Source organism: Urocitellus parryii, chromosome 4 (assembly GCF_045843805.1).
Source record: "Urocitellus parryii isolate mUroPar1 chromosome 4, mUroPar1.hap1, whole genome shotgun sequence".
Lineage (NCBI taxonomy): Eukaryota > Metazoa > Chordata > Mammalia > Rodentia > Sciuridae > Urocitellus > Urocitellus parryii.
The window spans coordinates 13,500,348-13,513,351 of NC_135534.1; positions in this window are offsets into that span (position 1 = coordinate 13,500,348).

A 13,004-nucleotide genomic window follows, 5' to 3' on the forward strand; every position below is an offset into this window, starting at 1 on the left:
TGTTATTTCTGAATGGATTTTAGATGTGTTTCTAGCATATATAGATACACTGGCAAATTGCTTGATGTGGGGGAATTGTAAAAATATTATTACGTAGTGTTTTTGTCTCTTTTGTTGTAAGGGAAACAGATTTCCCCCACTCCCAGTACTAGATACTGAACCCATGGGGCTCTACCACTGAACTACATCCCCAGACCTTTTTATTTTTTGTTTTGTTTTGAGACAGTGTCTAAGTTTCCAAGCCTGGCCTCAAACTTACTATCCTCCTTCCTCAGCCTCCCAAATCACTGGGATTAGAGATACATGCCTCTGCACACTGCTTTAAATATCTTTTTTGTTTGATTTTGGCACTAAGGATTAAACCCAGAGGCTTTTAACCACTGAGTCACATCCCCAGCTCAATTTTGTGTTATTTAGAGACAGGGTCTTGTTGAGTTGCTTAGGGCCTTGCTAAGTTGCTGAGGCTGGCTTTGAACTTGCAGTCCTACCTCAGCCTCCCAAGCATATGATAACTTTCCTTCAAAAACTTAGGATGCTGTGCAGCCAATTTGGAAAGCAGTATGGAGATTTCTCGGAAAGCTGGGAATGGAACCACCATTTGACCCAGCTATTCCCCTTCTCGGTCTATTCCCTAAAGCCCTAACAAGAGCATGCTACAGGGACACTGCTACATCGATGTTCATAGCAGCTCAATTCACGATAGCAAGACTGTGGAACCAGCCTAGATGCCCTTCAATAGATGAATGGATAAAAAAAATGTGGCATTTATACACTATGGAGTATTACTCTGCATTAAAAAATGACAAAATTATAGAATTTGGAGGGAAATGGATGGCATTAGAGCAGATTATGCTAAGTGAAGCTAGTCAATCTTTAAAAAACAAATACCAAATGACTCCTTTGATATAAGGGGTGTAAACAAGGACAGGGTAGGGACAAAGAGCTTGAGAAGAATATTTACAGTAAACAGGGATGAGAGGTGGGAGGGAAAGGGAGTGAGAAGGGAAATTGCATGGAAATGGAAGGCGATCCTCAGGGTTATACAAAATGTCATATAAGAGGTAAGGAGGGGTAAGTCAAGAGAATACAAATGGAAGACATGATTTACAGTAGAAGGGGTAGAGAGAGAAAAGGGGAGGGGAGGGGAGGGGAGGGGAGGGGGGATAGTAGACAATAGGACAGACAGCAGAATACATCAGACACTAGAAAGGCAATATGTCAATCAATGGAAGGGTAACTGATGTGATACAGCAATTTGTATACGGGGTAAAAGCGGGAGTTCATAATCCACTTGAATCAAACCGTGTAATATGATGTATTAAGAACTATGTAATGTTATGAACGACCAATAAAAAAAAAAAAAAAAAAAAAAGAAATAAAGAAGACAGGTTGGTAGAACAAAAAAAAAAAAAAAAAAAAAAACTTAGGATGCTTGCAGTCAAAATGCTGCCCATCTATTTTAACTACATAACAGAATCATGACTTAGTAGGTTCACTGTAGTTAATCTTCTCCAGACCATCTATCTCTAAACAGCATCTTGCTTAACTTTTTGGAGACTGCAGTTTGGCATTTAGCTGCCCTCTTGGTTGGTATTCCCTTAACACTCACCATATTATATCCTGAAATTAATCTCTTTAAAGGAGATGATGGGAAAAGGTTAGTTGTTCTTTATAGTAAGTTTAGTTTCAAACTTAGTATCATAACTTTTTAGCCTGATTTGTTTGCAAAGGTCCTGGCCAGGTCAACATTTAGAAGCCTCGTTTGCAATGTAAGGACTGGTGGGCCTGCTCCAGCAGCTGGTGTGGCACCAATAGGATGTCCTGATCCCTCCACCACAGGTGCCCCAGCTGAGGAGAAGAAAGTAGAAGCAAAGAAAGAGAATCCGAGGAGTCTGAAGATGACATGATCTTTTTGACTAAATTCTTGTAATGTTCAATACAAAAAAAAAAAAAAAAAAAAAAAACCACTTTAAAATTGCTCAAGGTAAAAGATTCAGCAAACAACTGAAGAAAGGCAGAAAACTAGGAAGGAGGATCATTTAACATTGGGTACCTGCTTGTATAATGCTTTCTCAGTCTCCCTAAGGTTAAAATTAAAATGTCTTGCCTGAGGTAACACAGCAAGTGAGCTGCAGAGCAGGGGACTCAGGATATTATTGCTGTGAAGGAATAAAATTATCTTCTGATTAAAAATATTCTTAACAATGAACAAACCTAAGGTCTCTAGTAGCCCTGTTTTTTGAAAGTGGGCTAGCAGGGAGGATGTCCTTGTGTTCCCAGGAAATGAGACTAACAATGTCAGAGTGAGGAAGATCTCAGGGAGCAGGATGGACAGCACTTGCACTTGAGGCAAGTGTTTATACTCTATGTGATTATAATAGTTTATACAATATTAATCAGCTTTGAGTCATATAGTATGTACCAGATACTGTTCTAGGTGCTCTAAAAGTCATTTTTAAGCCTTACTCAGAATAACAAATGAGGGCAATATTAGTATTGCTACTAAATATATTCTGAAATTATCACATTATACCTGAGCATAGTTGCACACTTCTGTAATTCCAGTGACTCAGGAGGCCAAAAGGATCACAAGTTTGAGCCTAGCCTGGACAATTTAGCAAGACCCTGTCTCAAAAAAAAAAAAAAAAATCACATTAGTTATTGCAGTAAAATAATTTGGCAACAGTCTGCAGTCTGGCATAGTTAAGAACTGATACCATGTGTGTAATCTTTGAGAGAAACAAAGCCTTAGTAATAGATGGGTCTTCATACGTAATAGGTAACAGAATTGTGCATAATAGTTCCCAAAGCAAAATGCAAATGAATATGTCCTCCCTCACTGTCATCAAGGAAGTCAAAAAATCATTTTTTTAACCTATCAAATTAAAAAAAAACTTATAAAGCAATACTAGCAGAAATTTGGAGCTACCATTCCCTGGTAATAATAAATTTGCATTTCTGATAAAATCCTGTGGCAATGTGAAAAATTTCAAAAGCCTTTGGCCAATTAATTTAGTTTTAGAAATCTACAGGAAGTGTTACAAAGTGAAGATACTTACTACAGCTTTATTTATAATAGAAAAATTTGAAATAACCTAAGTGTTCAACATCACAATAATGGTAAGTAAATGTTGGATTCCATGTGACATTGACAATTTGAAAGGCAGAATATTTAGTTATGGAAAGTGTTTATGATGTGAGAAAAAATCATGGTATATATGCTTTGAATCCATTTTTGTAAATAAAAATGTATATATGAATAAAAATATGTTCCTAGCAGTTAGCTGATGTCTATCTCCAGAGGGTGGCATTAATAGGAATTTGCTTTACAGTAATTTCCAAATTTTCTACCAAGAAAATGCATTGTTTATCTTAGAAAACGTATTTTTAAGGAAAAATTGTTTTCAAAGAATTTTGAGAAATATACTAAGAATATCATGTTAAGTAAAAAATAGGTTCTATGTGTGTACATGACAATCTGGAGAAAAAAAATATGTAGGAAAAAAATACTATCAAAGATGACCAATAGCAATGATTGCTCATAAAGGGAGGGGCTGTGGAGGGTTTCCTGGTTAGGTGATTGTTAAGGCTTTTCCATATTTTCCAAATTTGCCTTCAGTTGAGCAAGTATTGTATTATAACCATAAAAGGGGATTATTCTCAAAACTGCTATAAATAATAGTCATCTATTTCTAGTGAGAAAAATTTAGCAAGGCAGAAGTGTCTAGATGTGCTTAAGTTCAGAGACATTGCATTTGACTCTAACTGTTGAAGCTAAGAGTCTGGAGAAGTCATCTGAAAGCACAACAGTTAGCTTATCCTGAGATGTAGGCAGTTATTTCATTGCAAATATTTAAAAGGATACATCATTTTTATAAATCCAAGTTATTTTTCCCAGTATGATACCATATTTACACTAAGTTGTACATTTTTTTCCCAAACTGTAGGTGCTGAATCACCCAACTTGCCGTGCTAAGTATTAGGAAAGGCAAGACATGACTTGTAAATTGAATAGCCTTGGGGCGGGGGAGGGGAGGGCAGGAGTGTCTTGTGCTTTTCTCCCAGATATGCTTAAATAGATTAATTTTGTGATCCCTAAGAATGTGGGTTTTTAGGAAATAAGCCTTTACAGATTCAGTATCTTAAAATCACTATATAGTATTATTCTGACCATCTCTTGCACTAGAGGCACAGGTCTTATGGCATCCTCTGGTTTTTACTTTGCAAATGTTTTAGGCTGTTCTGAGAACTCCTAATTATTCATTGTTCCTCTTCAGGCTCCCAATTTAGCTAAGCTCATTCTCCAAAGCAATATTAACCAAAGTCAGACTTGAGATCTGAAAATTATCTAGAGGGGAGCTAGGTTTACTTTGCCAGTTGTGAATATAAAATCTCTTAAATTGCTTAGATTGTACCAACCTAAAGCATAAGAAAGAAATCTGCATATAACCAACTAAGTATCTCAAATTCCATCCCCTTAAAAAAAAAAAAAACACTGCCAACAGTTTAGTGTCTCCAAGTGATTTCTTTGTATGTATATGAAGATAGAACTATATTTTTACCTTTTTTTTCCTTAATACATCATGCATCTTTGTGTCCAGAATTAGTGAGCTATCCTGTTCTTTTGACGGTTGTATAGTGTTCTGCTGTGTTCCATTGTGCCATAATTTATTTACCTGATCATCAGTTAATAGGATTCAGTCTTCAATAGTCAATTATCATTGTTCATCCAACACTGAAGAAAAATGAAGCCACAAAAATCACCTTACATTTCTACATAGTTATAACGTACAAAGAACACATGTTCATTTTCTACTTTGATCCTCTCTGTAACCTTTTTTTGGGGGAGGCAGAGGTAATGGGGCATTGAACTCAAGGGGCACTAGACCAATAAGCCACATCCCCAGCCCTATTGTGTATTTTATGTAGAAACAGGGTCTCACTGAGTTGCTTAGCACCTCTCTTTCGCTGAGCCTGGCTATGAACTCAAAATTCTCCTGCCTCAGCCTCCTGAACTGCTGGGATTACAGGCGTGAGCCACCACACCCGGCTCATAATCTTTTTGAAATAGGCATCTGTGATGCCCACTGTACCAAAATGGATCAGCCAGACCTCCCAGTCAGTGAGAGCTAAAACTGGGATTTAAACTCTGAATTTTAAGCTCCTTATCTAGTGTCCTTACGCTAAGAAGGCTCCTGTCCTAGACTCATGCTTTGTATTGGAGTAGCTAAAAAGTTACAAGGCTTTAAGGTCACATCTGTAATCATTCCTGATTGGATTTTAATGTCTTGACTTTCAGTAAGCAAATTAAGCAATTGCCTCTTGGGAATGTCAGAAAGGGATAATTCAGATTGTAATTATTGGGACCAACTGCAGTATGGAAGCATCAGAATCACAAGGATGCAGCTGTCAAACATCTGTATAGTTTTTTTTTTTTTTTTTTTTTTGGTTTAAACATTCTGAAAGAAGAAACTTGGCACTCCGCACTTCAATTCTTCCTCTTTCCCATTGTTTTGAAATGCATTTTTTATTCGACATATTCAGTCACAGTTGATTGGCTCATCCATTAATTTACTGTATTAATATGTGAGCTCACAAATGCAGAAACTATCTTGTTCATAGCTCTTTGCCCAAACCCAGTATAGTATCAACACCTAGCTGACAACCAACAATGTCTGGCAGTTGTGCTATTAAGAAACAGAATTTAAAATGCTTACTCAAATCAGACCTTGATATAATTAAGACCCATTGTTACATAAGGCCAATTTCAAAATACATTGTTATTCATTTTATCACATCACCCCTAGGTTAGAAACAATTTGATAGCATAAGTCAGACAAGCTCTTGTAAGTCCCACATTACACTAGGAACAGTGGTGACAAACAGAAATTAAACTCCTGTTATGGTGTAGCTTGTGTCCTGAATATGATACTTAGAGTGATAAGTGTTAAAAGGAGAACAAAAGAGGGTAATGAAATCAAGAGTATGGGGAGGATTTGCACTTTAGACAGAGTAGCCAGGGGTGCCTGAACAAGTGGGTGACATTCAAGTAGAATAATGAGAAGATAGCCACATGAAAGGAGGAGAGTGAGTCTGAGGAATTCAAGGAATCACCCAAGGTCAGTGTCACTGGAGTAAAGGGAGTGGGACCGGGACTGATGGGAATCAGAAAGTTAGCAGAGACTGGCCACACAGAGCCTGGGAAGGATTTGTTCTCATTGCAAAGGGAAGCCTTTGCAGAATTGGTATGAAAAAAATAATATAAAACATAATCATTTATGCCTTTGAAAATTACAATGCTGGTCATATATAACATTTTTTAAATGTTAAAAAAAATAAATTAAAAAATTTACAATGCTGCTGCTGGGCATGGTGGCTCACACCTGTAATCCCAGTGGCTCAGAAGGCTGAGGCAGGAAGATGGAGATTTCAAACCCAGCCTCAGCAAAAGTGAGGCACTGAGCAAGTCAGTGAGACCCTGTCTCTAATTAAAATACAAAATAGGGCCGGGGATGTGGCTCAGTGTTCGAGTGCCCCTGAATTCAATCCCTGGTACCCCCAAGAATTACAATGCTGTATGAAGTGGAACTAGACAAGAGAAGGGGGCTTTGTCCACTTTCTGTTGCTGTAACAATGCCAGAGGCTGGGTGATCTCTAAAGAAAAGAGATTTCACTTAGTCCACAGTTCTAGAAGCACAAGAGTGTGGCATCAGCATCTGCTTAGCTTCTGGCAAGAGCCACGTGCTGATTCATGCATGGAGGAAGCGTGTTAGAGGAAGTGGGGACATGCAGAAGAAAGGGGACAAAGGAACTGACCCACTTTATAATAACACACTCTCATGATATCTAACCCACTTTCACAGGTACTTTAATTCTTTCATGAAGGTGGAGCCCCCATGACCTAATAAAATTCCCACTGCCTCTCAATACTATTACATTGGCAATTAAATGTCAACACATGTTTTGGTGGGAACAATCACATACATCCAAACCAGAGCAGGGGCACTTACCAGAGAACCTGACACTAACCTTTTGTCTGCAGAAAGTGGACACCTGGACTTCAAAAGGCAAAGTAAAGCTAGGAACAGTGGCATAGGCCTGTAATCCCAGCGATTCAGGAGGCTGAGGCAGGAGAATCACAAGTTTGAGGCCAGCCTCAACAATTTAGTGAGCCCCTAAGCAAGTCAATGAGACCCTGTCTCAAAATTTTAAAAAGCTGAATGTGGCTCTGTGGTAAATCACCTCTGGGTTCAATCTCCAGTACCAAAAAAAAAAAAAAAAAAAAAAAAGCAAAGTGAGTGAGGGAATAGTTTTTTGAAAATAGATGTGGGACAGCAGTTATCTTTGCAATGTTTAGGAAGAAACCCAACATTTTGTATTTCTTACAAAATGCTGAATTGTGGATTAGTACTAGTTTTTTTTTAATTTTTATTCTGTGTATGCTATGGATTGAATTGTATCGCCCCCAAACTCATACTGCAGTTCTAACCCCCAGTATTCCAGAATATGACTATTTGAAGATGGAGTCTTTAAAATAATGTCAGTACGGTGGGCCCTAGTCCAAGGACTTACCCTTATAATAAAAGATTAGGACATAGACAAACACAGAGCAAGGGGTAGAAAACCACATGAAGACTCCGATGATTGTCTGAAAGCCAAGGAGAGAGACTTCAGAAGAAATTAACCCAGCCTATGCCTGATCTTGGACTTCTAGTCTCCAGAATTGTAAGAAAAAAAAAATTCCACCCAGTCTGTGGTTTTTATAGCAGCTCTAGCATATTAACTATTTCAAATATTACATCACCAAATATTTTTAATGATTCCTAAAAATCTGCAAAGTAGTAGAATAATATGTACCAAACTGTTAACAATGGTTACTGCTGGAAGATAAAATTATGAAGAATTTTTATTTTATATATTTACGTTTTTGAGTACTTTTAACTCTTTTTAAATGAATATATAATAGGTTTCTATTCAAAGGAAGGAGGAGAAGAGAACATGGACATTATTTCTCCAAGTAAGTGGCAGAAAAAGAAAACCTGAATCACAATTATTTTCCATTACTTCTCCATCTAACAGCAAGAAGACCTTCAAGAAGACTGTGAGACTTTCAAAAATGCTCCTTAACAGGGAGCCACTACCTTTGTCTTCTCCCTTTTTTCTTTCTTTTTTTTTTTAAGTTATCTACCAGCCGTATGGTTTATTTTATTTTTTTTCATTTTTTTTATTGGTTGTTCACAACATTACAAAGCTCTTGACATATCATATTTCATATATTAGAATCAAGTGGGTTATGAACTCCCATTTTTACCCCAAATACAGATTGCAGAATCACATCGGTTACACATCCACATTTTTACATACTGCCATATTAGTGACTGTTGTATTCTGCTACCTTTCCTATCCTCTACCATCCCCCCTCCCCTCCCCTCCCCTCCCATCTTCTCTCTCTACCCCATCTACTGTAATTCATTTCCCTCCATGTTTATTATCCCATTCCCCTCACAACCTCTTATATGTAATTTTGTATAACAATGAGGGTCTCCCTCCATTTCCATGCAATTTCCCTTTTTTCTCCCTTTCCCTCCCACCTCATGTCTCTGTTTAATGTTAATCTTTTCTTCCTGCTCTTCCTCCCTGCTCTGTTCTTAGTTGCTCTCATTATATCAAAGAAGACATTTGGTATTTGTTTTTTAGGGATTGGCTAGCTTCACTAACCATAATCTGCTCTAGTGCCATCCATTTCCCTGCAAATTCCATGATTTTGTCATTTTTTAGTGCTGTGTAATACTCCATGCTGTATAAATGCCACATTTTTTTTTATCCATTCATCTATTGAAGGGCATCTGGGTTGATTCCACAGTCTAGCAATTGTGAATTGTGCTGCTATGAACATCGATCGATGTGGCAGTATCCCTGTAGTGCGCTCTTTTAAGGTCTTCAGGGAATAGTCCGAGAAGGGCAATCGCTGGGTCAAATGGTGGTTCCATTCCGAGCTTTCCCAGGAATCTCCATACTGCTTTCCAAATTGGCCACACCCGTTTGCAGTCCCACCAGCAATGTACAAGAGTACCCTTTTCCCCACATCCTCGCCAGCACTTGTTGTTGTTTGACTTCGTCATGGCTGCCAATCTTACTGGGGTGAGGTGGTATCTTAGGGTGGTTTTGATTTGCATTTCCTTGACTGCTAGAGATGGTGAGCATTTTTTCATGTACTTGTTGATTGATTGTATGTCCTCCTCTGTGAAGTGTTTGTTCATGTCCTTGGCCCATTTGTTGATTGGGTTATTTGTTTTCTTATTGTCTAATTTTTTGAGTTCATTGTATACTCTGGATATTAGGGCTCTATCTGAAGTGTGAGGAGTAAAAATTTGTTCCCATGATGTAGGCTCCCTATTTACCTCTCTTATTGTTTCTTTTGCTGAGAAAAAACTTTTTAGTTTGAGTAAGTCCCATTTGTTGATTCTAGATATTAACTCTTGTGCTATGGGTGTCCTATTGAGGAATTTGGAGCTCGACCCCACAGTATGTAGGTCGAAGAGCTTAGAAGATGGAAAAATATACCCTGTTCATGGATAGGCAGAACTAACATCATCAAAATGGCGATATTACCAAAAGTTCTCTATAGGTTTAATGCAATGCCAATCAAAATCCCAATGGCATTCCTTGTAGAAATAGATAAAGCAATCATGAAATTCATATGGAAAAATAAAAGACCCAGAATAGCAAAAGGAATTATAAGCAGGAAGTGTGAATCAGGTGGTATAGCGATACCAGATTTCAAACTATATTACAGAGCAATAGTAACAAAAACAGCATGGTATTGGTCCCTTTTTTCTTGCTGCCTAGAATGCAGCTGTAGTAACTTAGGCTCTTGCAGTCACCTTGAGGCAAAAAAATAACCCCAACAACAAAAAGAATACACACTACAAAAGAAGCCTGTGTCTGAAGGCTTCAGGGAGCGCCATGCCAACCCTGAGCTGCCTACCCCTGTCTTTCTTATGTGTGAGGATAAACTCAATGTAAGATTATGCCAATGTAAATTGGGCCTTGGTTGCTTGCAAATAAGCCTAAGGATAATTATTACAAAGGATTTTTCCAGTCAGTTTGTGGTAGAATTCATCAAATGGTACTTGGAAAAACAATTTTCAATATGCTTTTAAAAAAATTTTTTTGTAGTTGTATATGGACATCATGCCTTTATTTTACTTAATAATTTTAATGTGGTGCTGAGGATTGAACCCAGTGCCTCATACATGCTAGGCAAACGCTCTGCCACTGAGCTACAACATGAGCCCTCAATATACTTTTTTAACCATTACAAATTTTAAAGACTTCCTTTCCCATGGCCCTCCATTTTCTCTGAAGTGCAAAGCAGGATTTTATGATGTGAAATGAGGGTTTGTGTCGCCTGAGGGTGGCAAAGTATCAGGATCAACCTGGGGGGGTAATGAAACAGGGGTAGGCTAGAGATACTTTTTAAAATATATAAAAAATAAATCATTTTGTTATTAAAATTAAAACCAAATATTTCAATTTTTAAAATGAATTTTTTCAAAATTTTCAAAAAAAAATGTATTTTTATATTTAAATTTTGAGTAGATGGACACTTTACAAAAGGTTACCTTTGTTTTTGGTTATTGACATCTTGACACCTCATTTAACTATTTGAATAATTTCTGTTATTAAAAGAAAAAAGATTTCAAGACATGAGGGAGTATGGTGATAGCCTGGTTATATCTGTGTTTGAATGGTGGCTCTGCCTTTACACATTGGAGTGTCAGCCGTCCCTTCTGTGAAAGAGAACAACTGGGACTGTGACAAAAAAATAAGCAAAATGATATGACATTTGAAAGTGTTTAACACTCAGTAAAAGCTAGCGTCCCTTTACTTTATCAATCTATTTCTACCTCATATAAAGTCCAAGTGTTTCCAGGTTTTTCTATGGCATGTCTAATCTCATCAAGGAGCACATGTGGGCCCCACTTATATTAGCTATTATATAACTTCATAGTGGGCTATGAGGATAGTCTTGCATAAATAATAATTACAGTTGGCATTCAGTACTACATGCCAGGCACATGTTATGCATTTTTGTTTATTTTTCCCCAAAACCTTGAAAAATAGTTGCTATTAATATAATTATAAGGAAGTCAGTGAGAAATTAAGTAAATGGCCCAAGGTTGCATTCACTTGGCAAAAAAAAAAAAAAAAAAAAACCAGTATCTGACCCCAGGTGGTAGAGATCCCGAGATGGTATAATTGATTACTATACTGCAGAAATAGGTTAATAGCTTTTTCTGCCAGGGAGTCAGAGAGGTGATTTTCCTGGTCAGTATGAAGCACTCCCTTTTAAAGTTAATAATGACTCCCTGTGGGACTGTACGCAAAATCTACATAGACTATGGCACTTGTTCTCTAAGAGTGACTGTTCCCCTAAAAATCCTAAAAGAGAGGTTTAAATGACCTCTTTTGAGACTTTGTTAAAGAACCAGTTCTGATACACTCACTTTTGTATCTTCTCGATTCAGTGAATTTCATCATTCTGTTGCACAAACAAAAGAGGAAGATCAAAGGGCTGGGATTTAGCCCTTGTTCCAGAAAAAGCTTAGCAAGCAAAGGAAACCAGGAAGACCACTGTTTGATGACCACAAAGATAATTTCATCTTTCAAGCTCTTTTCCATTCTTTAATACAGTATCTATAAATAGCAGGCTTTAAGAATTGTTTAGGGGACAGACGCATGGCACATGCCTGTAATCCCAGTGACTGAGGAGACTGAAATAGGAGAATTGTAAGTTCCAAACCAGCATCAGCCATTTAGTGGAGACCCTGTCTCAAAATAAAAAGGACTGGGTTTAATCCCCGTACCCTTCTTTAAAAAGAATCATTTAGGGAAAGCAATGAATGACACTAGCTTCAGTGATCTCTGGGAAACGTGATGACAGGCTCACCACCAAGTATAGTGGTATACACCAGAAGATGTACATAGTATGTACCAGATGTTCAGCCTGCTGCTGCTTTCTCTTAGGTTACAGGAACCACAGGAGTCCTGACCTACGAGAAAAAAATGGTTTATGCTACAGTGAATACTCTGTCACCAAGATCCCTTTAGAACCAGGTGCTCAAACCTCAGCTGCTGAAAGTGTTGGCTGATGACTCACAGCTGAGCCTCTCCCTCTGGGAATTGCCTTCTCAGGAAAAACCACAGGCTAAGTGCTAAACCCTCTCTTCCCTCAAGACTGGACACCTGGATCAGCTTATCCAACTCCAGACCTCCCCAGGCCTCCCTAGACCTCTTGCTAGTGCATCTCAGTCCTACTTCTCTTGACCCATCCTCTTTCCTTTGCTGACACAGGAACGTTGCTCCTGAGAGCACTCACCAGGAAAGTTCTGACCAAAGACAAACTCAAATTTCTTCCTATTCAGTTGAGAGATTCCTGCTATCCCTCAAAACAACAAATTATCTTTTCCAGCAAGGATGTTTTTATTGCTTATACAAATGAAGTAAGGGTAAAACAAGACAGCTGAATGTCTACCAATGTTACCTTGGTACGATCTGCACTATTAACAAATCTTCACACACTCAGCAAACACAAATGTTGGATCATGGGCTCAGTAGCAACATGGAGAACATGACAAGTAGGGTTGAAAGTTTACCCAAATGAGTTGGAAAGGGTCCACATGTTTCCAAAATCTGCACACAGATATTTATAGCTTTATTCATAATTCCTAAAACCCAGAAGCAGCCAAAATATACTTCAGTTGGTTAATGAATAAACTGTGGTACATCCAAATTATGGAATGTTATTCAGCACTAAAAAGAAATGAACTATCAAGTCATGAAAAGACATGGTAGAAACATAAATACATATTACTAAGTTAAAGAAGTCAATCTGAAAAGGTTAGATGTTGTGTGATTCCAACTATGTGACATTCATGAAAAAGGCAAAAACTATGGTGAAAAAAAAGGATTGGTAGTTGCTAAGGGTAAGGGGGAAGAAG